The following is a 27,497-nucleotide window of genomic DNA, read 5'->3' on the forward strand; positions in this document are numbered from 1 at the left end:
ATGCAGAAAGAATAAAAGATTATAAAATCACTGTTTTGCCATTTCTAATGAAATAATAAATTTAGGCAACAATGACCCAAGACCTCTGACTTTAAACTTAGTAAATTAGACGTCAGTAACAAAAAAGAACTAACCAAAATCCCAGATATCCAGAAAATAGATAGATGATTACTAACTGAGTGTGGGGTTAAAGAGTAAAATTACCTGGGGGAATGATGGAATATTTAAACTGAACAATAAAATACTAAATGCCAAAATGTGTTCAACACAGCTAAAACAGCATGTAGCTTATGATGAATTACTTGGTGAACAAGAAAGTTGGTGAATAAATGAAGTGAGCATTTAACTTAAAAAGTTGAAAAAAGAGCAAGAGGATAAACTCAAAGAAACAAGATGAAAAGAAATAGTGTAGATATGAAAATAAATCAATGAAATAGAGAATTACAACAAAATCAAGAATGATAATGAATTAAGGAACATAAATCACTCAACTTTCTGCACTTGAAGTCTAAATAAAAAACAAATGCACACGCCAAGTAGACAAACTATGTAAAGAAATAAAGTTTAGACCTGGAGATGACCTCCAGATATAATATAGCTAGGAAGTACCCTTCCAATTCTTGTTTTTAACAGTTTCCAGCTCCTTTCAAATCCAGGCATACCTCAGAGATATTGCAGGTTTGGTTTCAAACCACTGCAATAATAAAGCGCATTTTGCAATAAAGCAAGTCGCACGAATGTTTTGGCTTCCCAGTGCATATGAAGTTATGTTTATTCTATCCTGTAGTCTATCAAGTGTGCAATGGCATGATGTCTATAAAACAGTCTGAATACCTTAATTAAAAATGCTTTATTGTTAAAAAAATACTAACCATCACCTGAGACTTCAACAAGTCATAAGCTTTTTGCTGGTGGAGGGTTTGAAATATTGCAAGAATTACCAGAATGTGATACAGAGACACGACGCGAGCAAATGCCGCTGGCAAAGTGAGCCTGGTAGACTTGCCAGAGGCGGGGTTGCCATGAACCTTCAACTTGTGAAAAAGTCAATATCCACAAGCACAATAAAGCAACTTGCAGCAAAACGTGGTGTGACTGTGTAGTGAATGCTGTGAGTTAGAGGAACTGAAAAGTCGGAAGAAACTGTCCCACAGACTGCCCTCACTTCAGGTATCAGCTGCAGGTTCTGGGACCACCTCCACTTCAGACCAGCTGACTACAAACTGGAGGGTCTTCGTATCCACTCTGAGGTTCAGCGCTTCATTGGAAGGACTCACAGACCTCAATGAAGGCTCTTATACTCACGGTCACATTTATTACAGGCAGACACAAATGAGAACCAGGCAAAGAAAAGGATGCCTAAGGTGGAGTCAGGATGCATCGACATCCCGGCGTCCATGTGGATGAGGGCACAGGTGTCACCACCCGGGGAAGCTCACCCAGAGCTGTGGCGTCCAGGGGTTCCACCAGGGCGCAACCACGTCCTGCCTGTGCCGCTGACCTATATTCTCCAGCCTGTCCTGGAGGTTTGAACTTAATACCTTTTTTCTCTGATGTCTCCAGAGGTTGAAATTAACACTGAATACACCCCACCAAACCCCCACCATAAGTCAAATTGTTAGACTATCCAGTGGTCAAAATCCCAGGCAAACAAAGACACTCCATCAAGGCAGGGCGTTCCAGGAGGCTGGAGATCACCTCCCAGCAGCCAGGGGCAAAGGCCAGACCCCTCCTTAGGGATAGTTCATTCTTCACTACACACTGAATACAAATTTGGGGGAGTCAGACAGAGAATCCATTTTTTAAAAGCCTTCTGGGTAATCCTGATAAACCAGATTTGGAAACTGATGATGTAGCTTAAAATTGTAGGGCGAAAAAAACTTTATTTGTAGATGAAAAATCTGAAGACCCAAGAAATGAAATGCCTTATTGTGGTGATAATCACACAGACAGTAAAAAGGGAGCCACGTCTAGAACTTGGGGAACGTGACTGAGCTGTCGGGGCCTGGGTTACTACAGGCACCCTCTCACCAGCCCTCAGGCATTGTCTGCCGAATGAGCCTGCTTTGCCTACGTACCTATAAACATGTTCTCATGTTGTTGCCATTAACAAACTGAATTCCTGGAAAAGCACTGTGGAGCTCTTCACAGCCTTGTAATTCAGAAAGTGGTAAAGGAGATTTCAAGCCATGCTCTGCAGAGAGGACTCAGGAATGACTCACTCAGTACCATTTAGCCATTACACAGACAAACTCAACCCTGCCCTTACCAATCCCTCGGTGCCAAATTTAATTTCCCTAAAGTCAAGTCTTAGCAAATGTGGCAGGGCTACTGCCAATTTGATAAAACAAAATGGAAAGAAATTCCTGTGGTCCAACTGCTTTTTAAATAATTTATCATTCACTCAGCTTCACCTGTGTTTCACGTGTGCACGAATCCCATACACTCATCTGCAATGCAGAGAGATCATCGTCTCTACTCAACCATCCGCTACCTATCCTTGCTGTTTTCAGTTGTGCCTCACAGTAGTACTCGGTGTCGCTGAAATATGAGAATCAGATAAGAACCTATTTCTTATTCTTGCTTTTTCGTGTTACTTAGCCTTGCTGCATAAATGTTATTTTTCCCTTTAATAATTTAAGTAAGTCATTCTACTCAGAATTGATTACTAATGGATGACACTTCTGTGATTGCTGACCTGGAATTAATGATATAGATATAACCTGTGCCAAACCAATTGTTCCCCAGAAAGTAGGTAAACAGAATCTAAATGACACTCAACTGATAAACAGTCGCTGTGGAAGGATGAGTTGAATTCCAATCTTAGTAAATCTAACCCCCGTCCCATTCACCAAGCTGGTGATGCTCCTCATTATCCGTGCTCTCTGCTCTCAGTCACGAGACGTTCCAAGGGCTTGTACAGTCCAAACATTCTGGGAGGGTCCTCTGGTCATCTGTTGAGCCTGGTCACTGAGGGGCTCATTGTCCAGTGCAGCAGGATTCCTTGGTGGTTGCTTGGGGCCAATCCTGAGCTCTGGGTGTTTGGCCAAGGCTCGGTGGTAGGGGCATCCTCTTGAGATGCCCAAGACATCGATTCTCTTCCAGATCTTCCCCCTTCCCTACATCCTACATGGGAGGGGAGGGGTGGTCCAAGCGAGCTCACCCTTCTGGTCCTGCACATCTCTCATCTGCCTTTGTGTTCATTGTCCTCCATGTGAGGACAGGATCTCCTTCCCCGACCTGTCTGGCAGAGACCCACATCATCCTCTCCACACCCTTAAGTTTTAGAATATAAACCTAGGATCAAGGCGTCCTCAGGTGACTTCTGCTTCAGCTTCCATAACAGAAACACTGGATGAGGCTTGTTCATTGGAGGTGGGAAAATCACAGAGAAACAGTGCAAATTAATATCTTATTAAGTCACCACGTGACACATCAGTGCACAAGAAAAGGATGGTTTGCTATGGTCTTGTGAAGTGACAGTAGCAGAAAGAATTTGGAAACAAAATGAGGGGAAAGCTTCTGGTTGGTGTGTCTACCTGGAGAATGGATCGGTCCGGATCCTCAGTCCACAGATCATTTTGCATCACTTTCTTTTATTCTTTGATAGAGAAAGGTTGAAGATGTTTGCCTACAGCCACTGATTTCAACGTGCTTGGTGTACGTGTTGAGAGAATATTCACAATAGCTACAGGGATTGAACAAGTACAAATTATTAGTTGAGGTTATGAAACTTTTGCTAAAAAGCTACAGGGATTGAACAAGTACAAATTATTAGTTGAGGTTATGAAACTTTTGCTAAAAATGTAGCATGGCTACATAGAAGGAACCAGTGTGCTCTTCTCTTTGACGTCATAGGAAACCGTAACGATCCTGTGTGCTGGGCCAATATTTATAAATGCCTGTCATTTAGATCATTTGTCATCATGCTGGCTAAACTGTCCTCAAACTTTTAAGGGTCAGCACATCGTACCTCAGGGAACAAATCTGGCCCATCACCAGGGCTAAAGGTTTTTACAGTTTTTAATTGTTTAAAAAAAAAATTTAAAGCAAGAAAAATATTTCGTGATGTGAACATTTATGGAAATTCAAGTTCTGACGTACATGAATAAATTTTTGTAGGAGTGCAGCCATGCACAGTGATTTATATAGTGTCTATAACCTTCTTCCTGTTACAATGACAGAGTTGAGTAGTTGTAGCAGAGAAAGTGTGATCCACAAAGCCTAAAATACTCACTGTCTCGTCCTTTACAGAAAAGGATCACCTGCTCCTGCATTAGCACGTGCTCGTGCATGGGGGCAGGAAGGGGAGGTTTTTTTAAAAAAATGCATGTTCCCTGGTTCCATTGCAGGGGTTCTGGCTGCGTAAATCTGTGTTGAAGACCAGGAATCTGAATTTTTAATAAGCATCCTGGTGATACTGTAGTAATAAGCCCTATACACTGTGAGAAACATTTTAAAATCCGCATGTGAATATATATCATATATACATATATATATATGTATATTTGCCTCCTGGGCAAATAAATATTCCTTCTCTCTCTAGGCTGTTAAGAGGAATAAGTAAATAATAAACTATAAATAGATGTTAAAAATAGGTAAATATTCCTATTTGCTAAGCCTCGGGACGCCTCTGAACCTCTTTGAAAAATAAACTTACTTCCTACATACACTCGGGGAGAAAAGAAATCATTCTTTTCAAATAACATTTGTCAGAAATAATAATCCTCTCCTTCCCCAATCTAGCTCAAATTTAAATGTTTGAACAAAAAGAACATACCTAAGAATAAGATGTGAGGGGAGAGAAGTATTTCCATAACAACGTGTGTAGGGACTAACCCTGCCCAGGAGACAGGCAAGGCAGGAAATGCTGTCTGTAAGGATACAAGACGCTTTCTGTTTCAAGTCTCAATTTTAAGATACTTTTAGGTTTTCACAATTTTTCTTCTAGGATAAAATTTCTGAGATTATGCCTGTGAATGTGGAGGAGATATATAGTTACCAGGAAATGGTTCTTTATCTGTTTCTTAACAGATAATGGGTGATGTGTGTAGAGTACGTATTCACCAACGGAAAGGAAAAAGGACTTGAAATGTCAGATCTGAAACTCCTAAATTCAACCTGCAAGTAAGTCTCAGTACCTTTACGCTACATTTGGAGAAAGTTCTAATGAAACAAATATGATAAACTTAAAGGACAGTAATGGATTGTGATTCAATCAGTTGGGTTGCGTTTGCCCACTGACGGCCCGTCGCGGTTATTAAGGGCTTTCATCCTAACTCCCTCGGAATGTTTTCATTGCTTGGTTCTCGGTGCAGAGATTGAGTCGTTATGGAGTGTGGTCTAGTCCAGTTCCTCTCAGGAACCAGCCCTCCTCAGGCTCAGCGTCTGTACAATGGGAACGTCTGGCCACGAGAAAATGTGTCTGAAGGCTGCTTGCTGGCCTCTCACTCGGCTTCCCTGACCACCGCGCTTGCTGCCTGCTTACCCCTTCACCTCCACATGGATCAGCCTCCTCTGGCCCTGTCCTTCCTGTCCCCTCTTGGCTCTATTCTACTCCCCCCTGAAGTCCGACTATTCAGAAGAAGTTCTCATGACACCATCCATCTTGGCTGCGCCAGAGCTCCCGATGCCCTTCTCACCAGACACGCCCACGGTGCTTCTCAGCCTCTCAACTCATGCACTTGGTTTTGGGTTTTTTTAATTGAAGTATAGTTGATTTACGTTGTTGTGTTATTTCTGGTGTGTGGCATAGGATTCATTTACCCACGTGTATGTATATATATATATGACTAGTCAGATTCTTTTTCATTATAGGCCATTACAAGATATTGAATATAGTTCCCTGTACTGTACAGTGGGACCTTGTTTATCTATTCCATATATCTGCAAATCCCAAACTCCCAATTTATCCCTCCCTACCCCCACTCCCCCTGGTAACCATAAGTTTTTTTCTGTGTCTTTGAGTCTGTCTCTGTTTTGTAAATAAATTCATTTGTGTCCTTTTTTTTTAGATTCCACATATAAGTGATATCATGTGGTAATTTTTCTTTCTCTTTCTGGCTTACTTAGTCCATCCATGTTGCTGCAAATGGCATTATTTTATTCCTTTTATGGTTGAATAGTATTCCATTTTGTATATATACATATATATAAATATAAATATATATATTTTTTTTTCACGCACATACATACATATACCACAATTTCTTTATCCGGTCGTCTGTTGACGTACATTTAGGATGCTTAGCTCATGTACTAGCAAAGGCAGAGAAGCATGAGCACACACCCTCAGGAGGTACAGGGCAAGCCCCAGCCAGCCTGCAAGTGCCTTCACACTCCCATTCAGGCTCGTGGAGACTGACTATCTGACTGGGACCTGTGGAGGTCGGGTACCATTCTGCATTCATACCTGAAGGCTCTGGGGCAGCCTGACGTCAAATCCAGTGCAATAATGGAAACAGTCCCTCTCATATGTCTAAGCCCCTTAGTTTTCTCCGCAGCATCTGGGTAGATAAGAGAGAGGAAGCTGAACACTGATGAGCTCTTGGTGAAGGAGAAGAGCCAGGGTCCTTGGGCTGGAGTCCTTGCCTCCTCTGGCCTCAGAGCATGTCCGTGTCCACCTGGCTGAGCTGCGGTGCCTTAGCATGAGATCTGGTCTCTCGCAGAGTAACTAAATCTGCACCTTGTCTGAGTAACTAAATCTTACCGTGGCTCTCCCTGACGTCACGATGCCCTGTCTCGGCCCCGTCTTGTCAAGAAGTCCTCCCAGTCTTGGCTGAGGGGTGAGCTCATCTCTTCACGCCGGTGCCTCTGGCAGGGTTCAGTTGTCTTCTGGGTCCTCCATGAGGGAATTGTGGCCACATGATTTCCCATCTTTGCCGCACAAACCAAAACTGACACAGCAAATCTCAACTTCAAAGATATCTTCATAGGTTGAATTGTACACCACCCCCACAAAAAAAAGATATGTTGGAGTCTTAACTCCCATGCCTCAGGGCCTATTGGCAATAGGGTTGTTGCAGGTAGAATTAGTTGAGCTAAGACGAGGTCATATACTAGAGGAGGGCAGGCCTTAATCAAATATGGCTGGTGTCCTTATACAAAGAGGACAGAGACACAGAGAGAAGGCTATGTGACAGTGGAGGCATCTATAAGCCAAAGAACTCCAAGGATTGTTGGCAAACACCAGAAGCTAGAAGAGGCAAGGGAAGGTTAACTCTTACAGGTTCCAGAGGGAGCGCGTCCCCACAAGTGCCTTTATTTCAGACTTCTAGACTGCAGAACCGTGAGACCATCGATTCCTATTGTTTTAAGCCGCCCCGTTTGTGGCACGTGGTTACGCCAGCCCCGTCCAACTCACTGCAGTCTTTCTGCAGTAACGGTTATTCTGATGTGGGTGATCCTCACATTGGTGCCCCAAAGACCTACAAGAATCTGAGCCCCAAACCAGGAAGGGAGCAGCAGTCCCTTTCCTTTTAAGCTCTTTCTTACGCAGCTGACCTGAGTTCTCTCTCTGATCTGAAATCTTAAAGGAGGAGGCCAGGGCACGTGATCTGATCCCTTCACCCTCCTTCCACGAATCGTGGGTCCCAGGAGGGTGGGCTGCCTGGCCCCCCCCCCTGGCCGGGGCTTGTCTCCCACAGCAGCGCCTGACGTCGTCGAAACTCGCTTGTCCTGACTGGAGAGGGCTCTTCTTCACGCCACAGGGCGACTTAAACGTCCAGCTTTCAAGGCTGACACTTGATAAGCTAGTTGGGATCTTAAGAATTTCAGAGATAAGGGACAGTCCTGGGAAGAAAAGTGTCCCCAGAAGTAGATTGCTAATCTATGAGCAGGAGAGCATCTGGCCTCTATGACAACGCTCGCACGCAGCTATGACCCATGGGGGTCGTGGCCAGTGACGCTGGACCGAAGAGGGGTACGCGGTTTCTGTTTCAGCTCTGACGTTACCCCGACACTTTCAGTCGTCTGTTACACGGCAGCCCCTGTGGGCTTTGGAGGACAGAACAGTGGGGTCTCTGCTCTTGGCACACGTGAGTGGGACAAACTGCCTTGAGAGGTTTGCAAAAGCCCGGAGAAGCAGTGGTGGGTGGCAGAGGGCCACCGCAGAGAATCGCGGGAGAGCAGCTTGGATAGAGCCAACTGAGGAGGCCGGAGCCACGCTCTGCGACCCTCGGAGTCCTGGGAGGGGGGGAGATTGACGTCTCCACCCCTACTGGGGCCCTGGGTTTTCATTTTGTATTGAGATCCCACAAATAATGGAGCTGGCCTCGCTCAGAGTGCAGTTAAAGCTTATTGTATTCACTCTCCATTTCCAAAAAACCAGGAGGTGGATGGTGAGAGCGACCTAGGATTGAGGACTGCTGTCGGGGGAGTGAGGAGACCTGGGAGTCTGGCGGAGCAGGGCCCAGGCCGAGGGTGATGACGCGGTGGGCGGAGGGGCCAGGAGACGGTGCTGCGGAAATTTTCCTGAACACTTCAGATTTGGAATCAGCTTTCAGGAAATAACAGTAGCGTTTTCTGTTTTCAGATGTGAAAGTTATTATCTCTGTTACTGATTAGGTACTCAGATCCCTTAAGGCACCACAGGTGAGTAAGCAGGTAAAGATGCCATCCACTCTTCACCAATGGCGTCTCAGGAATAAATGTTTACATACTTAGAGAAGACCTAAGAGATGGGTGGGCGGTCTCCATTGCCTTGAACAAAAACCCACTGTCCTTTCCCCTAGCTTTTCTAAACATATAAGACTTCTATTATTGGAAAACCTAAGGGCAAAATCAGAAAATGCCAAAATGAGACTTCTTGTTTCAGTGCTGAGAACCAACATGCGTATACTGATTGTTCCAAGCACGGGTGTGTGAGTGAGTGACAGAGACAGTCACCGCCTCATACTGAGCCCAATTCCCTGACGCTGGACAGAGAACACATTTGAAAGCATGATGTGGCTTTGCCTGAGGTGGTGACGCAGCTCAAATAGGAGATGTCAAGGACCCAAGGGAAAGAGCTTTCCTTCCCCTGCTGTCTCTCTGGCCACAGGGAACTTGGGGCTCTTTCTTATGAAACTAGAATTTAAAAAAAAAAAGTAATTCAGAGAGAAAATGATCTTCCCTTGGGTCCTAATTTTGGAACCTTCTTGTCCTTAAGGACATCATTTCTAAATGATTTACTGGGCATTTATTTGGACAACTACTGAGTATGCCCAGTTTCATAAGAAAATAAAATGATCCCTGTAAAACTAGAAAGCAGGAGAAAACACTTTTACGATGTTCCTTCGATAGAAACTAACATCCTTCACTAAACCATTTTGCTTTACTGGTTTCAGCTATTGCTATGGGCCTGGCATTTGTGAGGGTGGCATCCATTCAGCGGCGAGCAAATGTGAGCCTCCGGGATACTGGGCAAGACTCAAAAACAGATCTGGCTCATGTCACGATAATGCTGCCCTGTGTCTCTTATATACTTGCCCTATGCTGTGCAGTAGCATTACTGAATTATTTGCTCTTCTTATCAATAATAAAAAGTGTATTACATGCTTATTATGTGCTAACCTCCTTAAATAGATCATCCATTGAATTCTCATGCCAACCCTGCAAGGTAGGTGCTATTGTGAGATGCGTTTCATGCTGGGGGGGGGGGGTAGGGAACTTAAGAGCTGAGTGGAAGAGTCAGGGTTTAAACACAAATTTATTTTTCTTCAAAGTGCATACTCTTAACCAGGTTTATGATATAACCTAGGTGCTCCCAAAGAATGTTGCAGTGTTTAAGGAGACAATAAAATTTGGAGGGCGGGGAATACATCCCAATAACTATTAAGCTATAGTCAGATTCTTTCTATAGTAGTGAAAAAGGAAAAACAGAACTTAAAAAGCTCAGTGTTCTCCATGGTTTCTTATCACAAACTACCTTTTCTCCTGCATTCACTTCTGCTTTGCTATAAAGTGTATTATAACAAAGTGCTTTTGACCAGTTTTTCCTCCCAGGGGCCCCAGATACTACACATTTATTAGTGGAAAAAATACCTTAATCTGGACATTTAAAATATGGGTAAAAATTATATTACATTTAAAACATGGAATGAATCTTATATGGAAATTTTTAAAGAAACAAAACCAGTTTTTTAAGTTTAAAATGGATTTGTTTTTAATGGAAGTAACACCTACAATGGCTTTAATAATAAAAACAAACAAAAAGCAGGTACTTTGGGGCTTACAAGTTAAAGTATCCGTTCCCGATCCGTCCTGCCCCCAGAAATCCTGCTCCCCAGGGCCAGCCACTTTTTTTTTCACTAGGGCCAGCCACTTTTATACAACTTATGTCTTTAACTTTTCTGCTGCTTATCTTCCTATTACTAAATAATATGACTCCATTCTGCCTTGAGTCATCAGTTTTAAGCATTATCAGCTGACTTCCACCTGGTGAGGGAGGGCTACCACAGCCAGATTTAAGCCAAGCCCAGCCCTGCAGACCCAGCTCAATAACTGCAAACCAGTTGAAAATAAAAGCCAGTTTTGAACCCAAAGGGAAGGACATGTCTTCGGTAGCCAACTGTTATTTGTGTTGCCTTAAAAAAAACTAAGAATGTGACCTTTGGCCTCTTGCAATAATGGAGTCCCTCTCGCAGTCCTTCAGGGACTTGGAGGCACAGACAACCAAAGGATCCTCGTTGAAATCCTTTTTCTTTTTACTTTGTTTTCACTCGTACCCTTTTGCTTGGCTGACTGACTAATCCCGGACTCTTTAAATTCCAGGGTGCTGTGTGTGCTGGCTAAGAAACCCAACACCAGCGCAAAGGCTCCAGGAAGTCGTCTTAAGGAATAAGTATGTTTTGTAAACAGACAACCAGCCTTGGATGAAATACACATACTCATAAGCTACCCCTTGTTTGTGCTCGCTAATGGTCTTCAGGATTGGAGCCAAGGTTTTAGCTTAAACTTCAGTGTAGCCAACCTTAGGACAGGCTAGCAACAACCTTGGTTCTCACATCGCATTCTTTTCATTTACAAAGTCGTAAACTTCTTAAAATAAAAGGCACAGCCTTTTTTCCTACGGGAACCTACTAAAGACTAATCCTAGCTATCTTTAATAAGAGAGGAAATAAAAAGAGCTCCGTTTTGGAAATAGAAATAGACAAAGAGATGTGTGGATGGATGAGAACGAAAATATCTGGGCTTGCTGAGTAGTTCCCAGTGTTTATTCTTGGAAACCTTGGGATTATTTATAGGATCTTAAAATATTCTCAACAATCTCGAGATATGGCAGAGCCTAAATAGTTTTGATTTGAAAACTAACATAATTAGATTTTTCTTCCTGGCATATTTTGCCATACAGTTTATACGGGAATAACAACGGTGAATGTATGAAATGACCAATCCGCACACATTCAGCGGACGTGGACTCAGGGCCCTGGTTCTCATGAGATGTATGTATCATGTATATATGCTAACGACCCCCTAAATTGTTTTATGACAATGAACCTTTGGGTCTCTTTCCACGAACATTGTGTTTCATATTACGAGAACCTGGAGCTCCTGGCATTTCAGACAAGTCAGGGCATGAGAGTCTTGAAGGAGACCTGGCTTTTGGTCTTCATTTCCCCGACCCCGTCTGCAACAAAATCTACATTGTCTATTCCAAATGCTATGCAAAAATGTCATCATCACAGAATCAGGAAAATCAGGCTTTTAAAAAAAGTTTCCTGAATGCTGATTCATTTCTGTGTTTTCCCACTCAAGAAGAGACATTAACAAGCATCACTCTGTCCAAAGTTGTAACAGCATGTGCACAAATCCGTGATAGACTAGCCCACATGATAGACTAGCCTAGAAACAAGAACCCATGGAGAAAGGAATTAAAAAACAAGAAAGACAAGAGATCACAGTTCAGGCAACAACAGCGTTGTTAAGCAGAAATAGAATAATTTTCAATTAATTAATTGAATCTTGAAGACAGTCTGTTTTTCTCAATCAGAACAAAGTCATCAACCATAACTTGGACATTATCGCCAGATATGTTCAAATTTTTTTCCTTCCGTGATTTTTCAGCACATGTCAGAGTGTGGAGGAAATGGTACAGTCATCATCAAAATGAGCCATGAGTTGATTTCTACACACTTGACAGTGAATTCGTTGTTAGAAAGATTTCTGTGCATATTCTCTGTAGAGCAGCTCTCACTGGTGCCATCTGATGATACCAATTCTAAACTCAAACTGAGCTTGGGGTAAGGCTGAGTTTGCTTAGCTGAAATACATTTTTTTTAAAATACTCTTTCAGTGGGAGGAGTGAAAAGAAAATCAACGGCAAGTACCAACCCAGATTTTACCCTTGTGGACACCTGTTGTAGACGATAGCCAAACAGACTTCAAGGACTGGGTCCTCCTGGGATAAGGGTTTATACACCAAGGAGCTTGTGAGAAGTCCTGAAGGCTGGTCCTCACCCTGCCACAGAAGTGGTGTGTCGCCTGAGGTGTGTGATCATCCTAGGAATCTCTGTTTTCTAAATAGCAGTAGCTACTTCAGAAAAGGGTTCGTGAGTTCTCTGGTATAAATAATAGATCCAAAAAAAAAAAGGTTTTCCTCTTCTGTTAAAGACTTCCCACCACAGCCTGAGAGCGGAGCAGCTCCTTATCAGTCAGGGTGGTGCTTGTTTTCTGAAGCACTGCGTGCTCCCTGGGTGTGAACACACAACATTTATCTTCGTAGTTAACAAATGCCATCAGTTAACAAATTTCCCCCTTGTGCTACTAAATCACCAACTATGAAAAGTAGAAAACATATTATCAGATGTGAGCTATGATTTAGAAAGTGTTTACCTAGAAGCATCTGATACAGAAAAGAAAGTTGAATTTCTTATGGAAGACTTTGCTTAAAATCTTGTCTGTGCCCTAAGTGATACATGACCTCAAGAAAGTCACTTCAACACCCAGGGTTCTGGTGTCTCTTCTTCACAGTGAGAGTAACATCTATCCCACCCAGTGGCTATAAACATTGTATGAGTTTTAAACAAATAAATGAAAGGCTTAGGAGGACTGTTTTAAAATATCATGGAAACCCTACATCAAAATTTGAGATTATCACTTTCATTTAGACTGTTTCTAAACAGTAAAAACAATTTAAATGATTCCACAAGACAAAGAAAACAGAATGGGATTCAGCTGATTTACCAGATTCAATTTCCCACAAATGAAACAACTTTTTCACTAGATGCACAACAGCCCAACTAATTATTCTGGCATTGTTTACACCCAATCGCAGAAGACAAAAAGCATAGCAAATGTTTACCTTTAAACGTCAGAAACATCCTCTAACAGTATTTGTGTTATTTTCAACAAATTCTTGAATGCTCCCTTCTGAGAAAAAGACTGACTTCTGGAAAGAATTTGCATGGATTCCATTTCCGCTGTAGCACGCACATTTCAGCAGGCGGTTCAGTCCTGGCCCTAACAGCCATATTCCTGCTAAGGCACAGTCACATGGACTGGAGAACTGAGACAGCCTGACAGATGATTCCATGTGGAAAGTGACTGCTCTTCCCTCCACTCTTGCACTGTCTCAAATAATATTCTTTCTCTTAATTATGTAATTAATAGCCTCAGTTTTTCATTTCACTCTGAAACACTGTGAAATGCCACAGCCTCATAAAGTAAAACAAGGTGATTTCTCCATCCAGCAGAACATAAAATCGGCGACACAATAAATGCATTGCCAACGCTGCCAATTATAAGATGGTTTTGCATGTAAACAGTCACGTGTGTGAGATGAATACATCAGTAGTGACAGTGGCAACTCTGCCGCGAAGTGCAGCGGTTGGCAGGGCTCTGCACTTGGAACAGGTATTTAAGTAGTGCTCCGCCAGCCAGTGAGGATTTGAGGAGCCCATCGTCTCAGATGTGATCATCCCATCGTCTCAGATGTGATCATCCTATCAGTACAATATATGCAGCTCCCGGTGGTCTGTGGGTGGTCTCACACGCTTCCAAGATTTTGAATTTCATCTACAAGGCAAGGACCCCCAAACCTACGTCCCCAGACCAGATCACTATTCTGAGTTCCAACCAATAAACTTAATTCTCTAAAGGACCTTGCTCTTTGGATATGGGTGGTTACCTTGTACCACATCTGCAAAGTTCCACCACAGTAGTCCATTGGTATCAGTGGGGGGACTGGTTCCAGAAGCCCCCTCCACAGATACCAACATTTGTAGATGCTCAGGTTCTTTGTATAAAGTGGTGTGGTATTTGCATGTAACTGACCAGATACTTTAAATCATCTTCAGACTACTTGTAATACCTCATACAGTATAAATGCTATGTCAACAGTTGCTGAAGCATGGCAAATTCAAGGTTGGCTTTTTGGAAACTCCTGGGATTTTTTAAAAAATGTATTTTTGATCTATGGTGGTTGAATTCGTGGATGCAAAACCCACGGATACCAAGGGCTGGCTGGATAATAAAGTCTTTAAAAGCATGGACTCCAGAGCCAGACTGCCTGGGTTCCAATCCTGACTCTTCTACTGTACAAGCTGTGTGACCTTGGTTAAAGTACCTATCCTCTCTGGGCCTTAGTTTCTCTGACTATAAAATAGGGGCAGTAATAGCAAATCATCAGAAAGTTATTTAAAAATTAAGTCAATTTCTGAAAATAACCTGGAACCCTGCTGACACATGGTAAGTCTTCAACAGCTGTCATGTTCTCTCGTTGTGACTCTCCTTCTCTGTTTCAGTGAATGGCACCGGGATTCACCCAGGGATTAAGCATGAACCTGGATTCAACTCTTGGACCAACTACGTACAAACTCTGTGACCTCGGGCAAGTGACATAACCTCTTTGAAAGCCTCAATTTCCTCATTTGGGAAAGGGGCACCATAGAGATTTCTAATACGGATGTAGCGAAAACCCGTGTAGAAGCTTTGGGCAGGGCCCGCCATGGAGCCAGCACTCAATCAAGACGAGCAACTGCCATTATCACCGTGGACTCTTCCTTCCCTTACGTCCCCATTTCTAACTACTTTACCAAGCGTTGTCACTTTTAACCCTCACAGAACTCTGAATACCCCCTCCTCCTTACGCTCTGTCTCACCTCCCGTCAATTTCCACTTCCTGACTGCTCCTCTCCCCCCAGCTCCGGCCCTCAGAGCCGGCTTCATCCCTCCAGGGATTCAGGCAGAAGCAGGTCACACCCCTGCCCGGGCCTCCTGCCCCTCACTCACACTGTTAGCGCAGCTCAGCAGGGCCTCCACACCCAGCTCTGGCCCATCCTTATCCATCCCTTGGGGGGCCCAGCTCGGCCCCAGCCCTCCCAAACAACCACAGCTCCCGGTGGGGGGGTCAGTCGTGTGCCTCCCCCAGGACTGCAGTGACACAGGGTAACAGCAGGGGAAGACACAAAAGGCAAATCACGCAGCACAGGCTTCTCAGATGTCCTCACTCTGGGAAATGAGCACTATTTAAAAGTTTTTGACCTACAGAAGCAGCAAGTTTGTTTGCTGCGATCTAATATGATAGAAGAGAATACAAATTTCCCATTAATTTCATAGGTTGAGCTACGAGAATTCACAGGTCCTTTTAAACCTGCAAGTGTTCCCGTGGGCGGAGACGGGGGAGCTTTGGGCGGCATCCCGCCTCCCTGTCACCGAGGCTACTGCAGGCAGACAAGCCATTCTCCCCAGCATTTCACATCCTCTTCTCTGAGCAGCTTGACAGACGGACAGACCAAGCCCGTGCTCTCCCCGGGAACCAGCGGACCGAGTGACTCCCCGTGTGCATGCATAGCACTCGCTCTGTGTCCCTTCCCTGAATTTCTGCAATGGTGTCTCCCTGGCCACCCCACTGACCTGTCTCTCCTCTGTAGTCTTGCAGGGCAGAGGCTGTGTCCCATTCGTTTTTGTGTTGTCACAGCCCAGTGCTGTTCCCGACACCCAGCAAAATACGAAATTGACGTTAGGCAAAGGAGATGTACCTGCAAAATGAACCAAAAACTATCTGGAAATCTGCCTAAGTTTTTCCTCAAATCTATTTCAGAGTCTATACGATCCACCTTGATCTGGAACAGAGACTACAAGATCTGGTCATTCGTGCTGTATGTGCTGTAAGTCCGTGTGCGCTAACGTCACTTGGCGACACGTTGGTTGAAGGCTAAGAAACACAACTGAAAACGTTTGAAGTAAAAGTTTTAAACAGTTGTGAGTAAATAACGCACTCTTCCAAGATTTAAGGACCTCAGGGCACAGCAGTCCCTTTGAAAATATTTTGAGTTATCTTCAAATTATTTATTTCCCAAAAGATGAAAGTCACTCCTTCCATTTATACTCCTGAGACTTACTGCACTCTTTGGTACCCGGAACTGCATCCTTTGAAGGCAGCATGCCAAAAAAATCTTTTTTCACTTGTTTTTGTGATTTTGTTTTGGAGAAGTTTGAGGGCATTTTTTTTTTAGGTGTTGTTTTCTTTTTTTTTACCCTTTGTCAACATTTGAGTTATAAAAGCTGCAACAGTGGCCAAGCTGATAAGAAGGGAAACTGTGTAAAAGTACCGACCTTGAGCAAGAAAGGAAATTACCAAATAGAGACTTTTCATTCTCCTAAAATTAAGCACAGCCTGAAATTAAAGCAGCCGACTGAAGCCTCCTCTGGCTGTTTCTAGCTGGCTTTTAAAGACAGTAAACAGACGATCCTGTAAACAGAGCAGAGCAGTCACCCGTCCTCCCCCACTCCTCCACCGAAGGGGCACGTTGGTCCTGAGAGTGCCGTAGACCAGAAGTAGGCTCAGGGACTGTTCTTGCAGGTGCACGTGCTCCTTCCACAGTTCTCTGGTCATTTAAGAGATTAGCCTGCAAAGTCAGGCTTAAAATTGCAGTGCTTGAAAAAAAGTTCAGACTAAGGTTTGATAAGGAATTTTGGCATCTCTTGAATGGAAGGTCTACAGACTGACTTGTTCTTATCTGGAGTTGGTGGGGTGAGGGCAGGGACCACAGAGGGAGGTGGAGGCGAGGGCCGGGCAGATGTGGAAACTTGAATCAATTAGCTGTGACTTTCTGGGACTCACACTTTGAGAGCTGAGGAGAAAACGATTCCAGAGGCATCAGTCCAAGGTCACTTTCCTTTGGATGAGGAGCGTAGTATCCGGCTGGCCCGTCAGGGTTCCCTTAACTCCAAGACTCCTGCCTTTGCTCCTTTTGACCTTCCATTCCCTTCTTAGATCAGTTATTTGACAATAAAATCAAAATGCAAGGAAATTAAGACTATTTCCGCAAAGATCAATTGACCCGAGGAATTCAGAGGATGTACATATCAGATTTCACCTTCTCATCTCAACTCCCTCACTTCCTTCAAACCCAGAGGATGTTGAAGTCATTGCCAAAGACATCAGCTGAGCTGTGATGGCGATATAGTCTCATTGCTCCTCAAACTGTCTCAACTTTTCATAAAAAGAGGCATGGTTGATTTTCAGTAACCGTAGTTGTGTGATGCTTATTCAGTGCAGGAATAAACTATATCACAACAGAAGAAGGGACTAGAAGGCAGATCCCATCTCAGCATCATCACTGGGGGCTAGTTTAGTAACCAGCTCTGGATTTCTTAAGTCTCTTCTCAAGCGGATAAAACAGAGAACTTATCTTAGTCAGCTTACACTGCTGTAACAAAATAACATGGTCTTGGGGGCTTAAAACCACAGACACCAATTTCTCACAGTTCTGGAGGCTGGACGTCCAAGATCAAGGTGCTGGCAGATGTGGTCCTTGGTGAGGAAACCACCACTTCCTGGTTTGTAGATGGCGGTCCTCTCTCTGTGTGCCCACATGGTGAAAAGAGAGAGTTCTGTTGAAAAGGTGCTCTCTTTCAACAGATGACTGGATAAAGAAGATGTGGTAGATATATTCAATAGAATATTACTCAGCCATAAAAGAGAATGAAATAATGCCATTTGCAGCAACAGGAATGGACCTGGAGATGATCAGACTAAGTGAAGTAAGTCAGACAGAGAAAGACAAATATCAGATAGCACTTAAAAGTGGAGTCTAAATATATATTCATACATAGAAATCTTACTTACAAACCAAAAACAGACTCACAGACATAGAAAACAAACGATGGTTACCAAAAGGGAAAGGGTAGGGAGGGATAAATTAGGGGTTGGGGATTAACAGGAACACATTACTATATATAAAGTAGATAAACAATAAGGACCTACTGTATAGCACAGGGAACTATATTCAGTTTCTTGTAATAACATGTCATGGACAAAAATCTGAAAAGAAAATGTCCATATATATGTATATGTATGTATAACTGAATCACTTTGCTGTACACCTGCAACTAACACTGTAAATCAACTACACTTCAATTTCAACTACGCTAAAAATTTTCAAAAAAACAGGAAGAGAGAGAGTGAGAGCGCTCTGGTGTCTCTTCCTCTTCTTACAAGGACACTAATCTCATCACTGAGGCTTCATCATCAAGACATCATCTAAACCCAGTTACTTCCCCAAATCCCTACCTCCAAATGCCATCACACTGATTCAGCATATGAACTTTGAGGAGACACATTCAGTCCATAACCAAAATCGTAATCAATTTACTGACCTCTCTTTTAAAGTAGCTATTAGTAAAAATATGGTTAAGCTGATCCTTGTCCACCAGGACAAGAATTCAAGAGGGCTATTTTAGTAAATGAGCCTCCCAACTCCGTTTCCTGCCAAGCCCTAAAGACAATGTGTTTAGAGCTTGTGGTCCGTTCAGTGGGAGTTTGTTGGATTTTTTTTCCCTAGGAGAGTTCTTTAAAAGTAGACTTAATTACGTCTTTGCAGATCATTCCCCCACACAAGAGACAGGATTGTCTAGAAGCTAGAACTCCTTATATTCCACCTCATTTGTAATCACAAACTACAGCCTTGCAAGAGGAAAATAGTTATATCTCGTCAAGGAAAATAAACTGGCCAGGAATATGCCTCCAATGACTAAGCTGTACTCTCTCAATCGTGGCGATAAAGGAAAGCATTATCTTCTATGCTTTCTTACGTAGACCATTGTTTGTAATATTTTTATGTACTAAAACTGAATGTTTGCCAGAAAAATAGTCCAAATGTTATAGCCTTTTCCTTTCTGATGGCCATTCTCTAACGCTATTTGGCAAAAGTCTAACTCCTCAACTACCTGCAGAAAACTTGCAGGGTGGAATCTTAGCAGAGCAACGATTTAAAATCTTGCTGATTAGGGGGAAAGTCCTCTTTGGAGGATGAGGGTGTGCTGTGGCTCCGTGCTGTCCCCCACTGTGTTACTGAGTGACAGATAAGACGGGACAGGAAGCAAGAGCTTTTAGAAGGATTTTGCCAGGCCCTCGGAGGGGCTTAAGGCCCCTAAAACTAGCAAGACTCTGTTAAGTTCTATTTGGGGTAATGGGGTAAACATCCAATTAAAGGATTTCTGGCCAGAAGTAAGGGAGTTAACTCATTTCAGAGCATGTTTCCTAGTTCCAATGTACAACCAACACACTTCCAGTACCAAGAAGGTGGTCCCAGGAGAAGGCGGACTGCGTGCTTGTGAAAGCTAAACAAACACCAGCCCCAAAGCCCTGACCATAATGGTTGAATTTAGAGCAGGAAGATCCTTTCATCTTTTGAGGTGTTTTTTTGTTTTAAGCATTTACCTTTATACGGTACAAAAAACAAAACAAAACAAAACAAAAAAAACACTGTGTTAAGAAATTGATTCTGCCCAAATAGTACTAATTAGTAAATATTTTAAAATGGTTTTAAACAATATAAATGAAGATGTAATATTAGATGAATCAGCTATTAACTGCTGTAAACTCTCCATGATGGGTGAGTTAGCTTAACCGAAAGTAGGGGTTATTTTAATAGATACAACTAATGTGGCAGGTCTTGAAATTACCAGCATAGTGCCCAAAGTAAACAAATAAAGACACAGCTAAACACCTTCTAGAGGGCATGCCTTGCAAATAAAATCTTATTATGTTAAACGTCAAAATCACAAGTAATAAATAGAGCAAAGTAAAATAAATATTGAATAGTTACATTCGTATAAGAACTTAAGGCCCTCACAATCCAGTATTTATGCAAGAGAACGTGATAATAAAGAAAGTATGTTTCTGTAATTAAATTGTTATCTTTTGAACATGTTATTTAGAAGATTTAAGCAGAAAGTTGTATTTTAAATATACTTTTTAAGTGAGCTATAATTACACGGGAGAACAAAGCACTGCAGCCAACTACCATCCTGCCCTAGAAACAAGATGTCTGCCGCGTCCCTGCTTAGGACATGGAGTAATTAATGCCTGTGACCTCAATTCTGTGAAGTATTATTATTTCTATTTTGCCAATAGGGGAGCGTTTTGTGAGAACTCGTTTATAACACTGCAAGTAGCTATGTATTACTGAAACTAAGAAAGAAGTAGCTTGCCTAAGGCCACTCATAATAACAGTTCCAGAAAGAAAAATCCAGGAGTGCTAGGCTATTAATTTTCTATGTTTTTCTGGATAATATTTATAATACATTTTATATATAATTTTGTGGTATACTTAAAATTATCTATAGTCAAACCTTTGCAGTCGAATTTGAACTAGTCTCCAACCACAGAAATATGGAAAACGGGTTGATTGGGAAACAAAATCTCATGAGTCAAAAAAAAAAAATTATGATACCTGCCATGTTCTTCAAAATCTATAACTTTACATGCCGTCCTGGTGGGGAAGATACCAACCAGATCACGAATGGTCTTGAAGTAGAGCTATATGAGTCCTGACATTGATAAAGAGCAGGATAACTTTAAATTTATGGAAGACACTTATAATGAGGCTTTACAAATTTAAATGGATAAAAATTGACTAGACTCATCACTCACTTCCTTCTAAGTGTGCATTCTGTATCTGAGTTTTGCAACTATCTACTCATATTCTCAAGCAATAAACTTAGACCCATCCTTGACTTCACCTCAGTCTTCGTATCTCACCTCGAAAATATTTGTCCAACTCATCCTCTCCTTTACACTGCCATCCACATTACTCTTGTTCAGGGTCTCATCCTGTCAATCACTGCATTAGCCCCTTCACCTCCAACTCTGCCCTCCTTAATTCCGTCTTCCTCAAAACCATAGTCCATTAAGTCAGAGTGAGGGGAGCTAGTCGTGGGGTCACAAAGTTGGGCAGTTGCCAGAGGTGGGGGCTGGAAGGTGGGAGAAATGGCTGAACCTCTTTTGGTTTTTGTCATTTTAGTTTAAATAAAGGAAGGGGAGAAGCACAGTAGCCAATGACCATCCTGTCCTAGAGACAACATGTATCCCCATCCAGGATTCGGTGCTGATGAGCAATCTCCCGAAAACTTTAAATGTCTTCCAGTCACCTGGAGGGTAAGCTCCCAGCTCCTTGACATCCTATGTGAACCCTTCCCTGACCTGTCCCTGGATATCTCGTCCTTGTCCTGTCTGGAGGCTGACTTGTATGACTTATTTCAGTGGCTTCCATGTTTCCAGTTGGGTTCTGCCAGTGGGGAGTACAGACAGCTTGGAGGGAGGGAAGAGAGTGACCTCAGAGTGCCCCTCCCCCTTGGTTCCTGCCCTGCTTTCTCCCCTGGCCTCCCTCAATGGAAGACCACACCGCTTATCAGCAGAGCACTCATTCTTCCTTCATGCCTTGTGGCGGGTAGCACTGCCCTCCTTCCCGGGGGTCTGCACCACCTCCATGGCTTCCCTATACTCTCCCCATGTCTCTGTAAAAAGTGCCTTTACTAAAGTGTCTAACCTGGTACCTTGGTACATTGCCCAAGACTCACCACCCAAGATGGCCACCTGGTCACTCCCTTTTCTGTTTCTAATGTCAATGAATCCTCTTCCCAAACCCCTGTCTTCACACTGAAGAGTGCTCTTCTTATGTGCTCTAATCCACTCTCAGAGTTCTCTGTAAATGAATTCTAGAACAACGTTATTTCATGATTTCCAAGCTTGGGACTGTGCATGATTAATGTACACATGTAATATCTCTTCCCTTTACACTTCCAGAAGGTCTATTACTTGTGAAATCTTGGAATCTATACTCAGACTGTTAAAAGTCCTAATTCCAGAACCCCTCCATTCTCACTGGTGTGTCATCTTGGGCAATTCAGCTCATGGACTCAGTTTCTTTGATGGAAAAATGAGATAGTAATACTTTTTCTCCTAGAGTTGATATAAGGATTAAATGAGATCATATGTTTTAATTTCTTAGCCCAAGCTCTTTATAATGTTATCCTCTTTTTATAAAATTTTCCCTCCTTGAAGTTTCAGTTCTCAATATCCTTGTTAAATATTATTTTCTCTTTCCATAGAGGTAAAACAGGAATTCATATTTCTTCGATCAGTGCCTAACCCTATTCTACCCCACTGTATTCACTGATGCCAGATTATGGAGACACGCGTCTGATACACGACCTTTAAAATCTGGGCTACAAAATGTTAGGGAAAAGCCCGCTCTAACACCCCCTGTTAAAATGCCCTCACAGGTAACTTCTAACCATCGCATTCCCGCTACGTTTTGGACAACCAGTTTGGAGTGTCATCTCTCTGATTCCGCAATAAATCTCCTGTTTACAGGTGAAGAAACTGAGCGTTAGAGTAAGTCCTTCACCCAGAGTCATAAACCGCTGAGGGGCTGAGCTGAGAGCTGAACTTTTCTAACCCCCAAGACATCATTGCACTAAACGGTTTCCCGGTCCGAGCATCTGCAACTTGCAAAAACATTTTCAAGCAATCTACAAGGATAATGTAGATTCGAGTTTTGACTACGGCCCAAAAGAAGCATTAAAAAGTTCATAATTAGCTCTGCCAAGATATAATCCAAATCGGTAATATAAGAGTTGTATTTAAGGACCGAAAATATTACATTATAAACTATCATATAAATAATTTGAAGTTCCTTCCGAGCGTTCTGGAGGGAACCCAAGCACTACCACCTGCACATGCGCAGATCTGCCGGCGTGGGGTCCACCCCACCCCTCCCCTCCATCCGCGGTTACCCCGAGTCTCGGGATGCGCTCCACTCTGGCTGCTGCCTCCAGGAGTACAAATGCAATCAGTATCTCCCTTTGGACTTAAGTTTGTCTAACGTGCGTGCGTGCGTGCGTGCGTGCGTGCGTGCGTGCGTGTGTGTGTGTGTGTTGGCCTGAGCAGGGTCTCCCCTTCTGCAGCGCCTCCGAGGACTTGGCCTGGGCCAGCATTTCCCCCAGGGCGTCCGCGGAGACAATTTAATTTACTAAGACAAAGGCTACCCAAGGAACGCTAACTCCCTTTCTCTGCTCGAGGCAAAAGGGCTTTGTGTCCCTGCTGCTGGGAGGGGGAAAACACATCCCAGAAAGTCTGCTAGCCCCTCGTGGTACCGGGGGCGGGGCTTTAAGGAGCAAGGAGGGAAACAGCTGGACAGTCCCTGGTCTCTCATACACACACACACACACACGCACACGCGCGCGCGCACACACACACACACTCTCTCTCTCACACACACACGCACCCCCCCCCCACTCCCCGCGACTTGGCTGCCTCCGCCTTCAAAGCAGCTACGACCGACTGACTCCAGGCCTCCTTCCTGCTGGACGCCCTGCCTTTTGTTTCTTGTTTAAGCCTTCTTTTCACTTTTGTCTCCCTTACTCTTTTAGTGTCTCCTTTTCATCTCTTCTCGCCTCCCTTTTTTCCTTTGTCCCTCCACGTTTTTCGCTTTGTTTTCAAACATAAATCATGGATTGTTAAACCACGTTTAAAGCAATGATAAAAGACAAAAACTTTCACTTAAAAGAAATAAGACTTTTATGGTTCCTTCTGAGTTTTAAACCATAGAAATATACCCGTTTTACAGCGTTAGTGATCACAGGATCTGTAAAATCGCAATACAATCGCCTTCTAGTTTTTTCACTCAGCCCTCTTTAGTGAACGCGTTCCCCTTTCCCGTAGCCTTACTCTCCTGACATAATAATCAGATAATATTCTGCTGTCAACATGCCTCTTACTTTGTCCTGCCTCCTTTCTTTCTGTGTACACAAGGATCTCTGCTTTAACCCTCTCTGCTACCGCTGGCACTTCATTTGTCACAGTGACAGGGGGTGGAAAAGTCCAGTGTAACTTTCACATAGTTGTGTTTTGTAGCTGATTTTAACCAACCTTGAATTCAAGACTTTTATTCACAAGCTTTTGGGGGCATTTTGACACGTATCAGTGGTACTTGATGGACATAAAGGACACGTCTCCACCTTTAACACTATTTGAGAGCTCCCAGGTCACTATTTACCATCCACAAAACATCTCTAGGCAGGGGCAGATAAGGGTTACGGGTCTCTATAGCTGGTCTGATACATAAAACTTGGGTTGTGTATGTGTTATGTCAGTTATTTTAAAAGCTTTTGTCATTTCTCAAACTTTCACTCTACTTTCAGAACTCTCCTGACATAATTCAACTCTAGGTTTTTCTTGGTCTGTGGAATGCTTCTGTTTCTGATTCTCACGTCATTTTCTTAGTTAAGTGCAGCTATATATTTATTTGTACAACTTGCCTAGAAACAGGCGGCCAATGAAGAATAAACCGAGCCCTGCGATAAACATTATATCTCCCCCTCTCATCGTGGACCGAGATTTCCTGTGCTTCCATGCAACTCGCCGTGATATCTAATAACACTCTCAAGTTTCAGCTGATACTATGAACAAACTCAAGATACAAGCTGTTCCGTTCTTATGGCCATGAAATATAAACCAACAAAATGAGCGGTGATGTCCTAGTTAACCCTGCAATCTTTGATCCATGAAGGCAAGTTTCTAGAAGTGGGGAGAAATGGCAAACTCATGCACCAAGCTTGGAATTTATTTCTTTGGTTTTTTTTTTCATTTACTATCCTTCAACTCTGCAATAAACACATTGAATTATTTCCTAATACCCCTCACTCCTAAGTGAAAAATAGAATAATATCAGCTATCACAAGTACATGTTACATTGGAAAAATTTCCCATTTCTTCATCTTTTCCCCATTTAACTGCTCTGAAGTGAAAATATCAATGGGTGAGATCACTTGATTTTTCAAAATAAAATCATCACTTTCATGTAAAAATAAGATGAACACATGTACAGTTTTTATTTAGCTAATTATTAAAAGAGGGGATAAGCCATTACAATCAGTTCAGAAGAGAATTTAAAGATTAGACATAGGTGTAGGCAATCAGGAGGGCTGAAATGAATTTAAAAATTGGTGCAAGACTGATACATTCCCAATAGGGAAATAAAATGCAATGTTTGGGATCGCCTTTTCTGTGAGGTAGATGTCAGCTATGTGTACTGAACCCAATTCACTTGCTTTGCTGTAGACAAGAACCACTTGCAGTAATACTAGCTTTCCTATCCCTATAGAGTTAAAAAACAGCCTAGTCAACAGAAGGTAATTAAAGGTTAAACATCTATAAAATCAGTCCCCAGAGAGCTGGCTAGACCTACACTGTTCAGTACCATCGCCACTAGGCACCTGTGGCTATTTAAAATTAAACAAATTGAAATGACATAAAATTTAAGCATCAGTTCCTCAGTCACAGGAACCACAATTCAAGTGCTCAGTGGCCACAGGTGGCTGGTGGCTACCATACTGCACAGGGCAGATGCAGAACATTTCCATGGTCATAGAACATTCTACTGAACAGTACTGCACTACACAGTGACCAGAAGTCACCTGAAAACGTGCCCAGTAATCTCTTTTGCCCATTTCCAACTCTTTGACAACTGTTCCTGACAAAACAAAACAAGCAACAGCAATGATGATACGGAGCAGGGGGTAATGACTAGCATTTGTGCGGTACCAACCATATGCCAGGCATGGTTTAAGACCATCTGCACATATTAGCTAATTGAGTTTTCACAATTTACATAATCTAATCCATCTTTACAATAGCTTAACCCCATGTATTAGTTGAGGAAACAGAGACTCAAAAGGATTAAACAGCTTGAGTTTTCATAACTTACATACGTTACCTAATGATGCCCCGTACTAACTGAACCACACTTACTAGTTGATGAATCAGAGATTCAAAGAAAGGAGAATAATTTGCTTGAAACTATACACCTGTTAAGGGGCTGAGCCAGGATCCCATTTCACGTCTCTGTGACTCTTAGGTCTTGCTTGTTTTGCTAGACCAGACTGCCCGGTCTACGTGTCTTGAAAGAGAAGTCAGAACAGTAGATACAGGTAAACATAAGGTACAGATAGAGAGTATAACTAAGAAAAGAGACACCCAAGAAATCCCACAATCTGACCTCCCCAGGCTGACTCCGGCCACTTTGTCTCAGGAGAGTAACACATGGTGGCCTGGCTGCTGAAGAGAGAAATGAGAAGTGTTTGTCCCATCCTTCTCCTCACTTAGCCAATGCCAGGCATGTTGTGTTCAATAGTCGTGGCACCAGCGACATCGCAGCACACCCATCAGTAAGTAACTCTCCCCAGTTGGAGCTTGGATTGCTCCAGGGAGAGTCAGAGAAGCTGCCTGGTCCACAGCTCTTCAGTGATACTCGCTACTAACATGGTCTCCTCTAGCCGTTCTTACACCCCTGCCCCCTAACATTAAGCCACTCCCCCAGATTAGCCCACACCAATCTGTAACAGTCACAGATGGCCAGACAACCTGCTAGCTACACAACCCTTGTTTCTACTACTAATTCACTTTTGCAGCTATCAGGTAACATGGTACCTTCAAATGATGGATGTGCATCAGATAGATGCCCACCTGCCCCACACTTACTGTGAGACTTTGAGGAGATCTTAAAAACTTTTTAGGTAGGCCTCATAATTTTCCACAAAGTACAGTTAATAATCAAATCTACATCATAGAGCGGACTGAAGAATTACTGAGATAATATGTGTAAAAAGTTTAGCACAATAAAATATCAATTATTAGTGTTATTATTCTGAGTCAAATAAGTAATGAATATTGCTGCAATGTCATATGTGTACTAAACGTCACTTCTTATTTTTGAGAGGTTTAAGGGATAGAAAGTTAAACGAGGGTTGTGAACATCTACCTTAATACAGTTTCTCATATAAATGTGCCACTTCCCATATAAAACTATAAAACTTTCCCAGCCTTGTCACCTCATGCCGTGAGAAAAACAAAACCAGTATTTATGAGATTCCAGAAGCAATGTGATTAAATGAGAATTCCAGAGGTGAGTAATTTTCTGGCTTAAAGACACCTGACTTTTTGAGCATTTCAGTTTATCTTTAAGTTCTTTTCTAATGGGGGACAGCGTGGCTGGGTGCTTTCTCTGCTTTAATCAGAATTTAAAAATGCCTTATTGCTTTTTCCTAGATGTCCTGCTGCTGACACTGAGATTGAAGTGAAGGGGGGATGAGGGATACAGATAGGGCAGAAGGCAATCAGATCAGTAATTGAGCTTAGAAACTACTGCAGGCATTGAGCAGAGCAATGGAAGTGGTGGGGGAGGGTCTTGGAAATTTGATAGGAGAGAGAGGCTTGACTCAGGAGGTAA

This window comes from Camelus ferus, chromosome 14 (genome assembly GCF_009834535.1).
Source record: "Camelus ferus isolate YT-003-E chromosome 14, BCGSAC_Cfer_1.0, whole genome shotgun sequence".
NCBI classification, from domain to species: Eukaryota; Metazoa; Chordata; class Mammalia; order Artiodactyla; family Camelidae; genus Camelus; species Camelus ferus.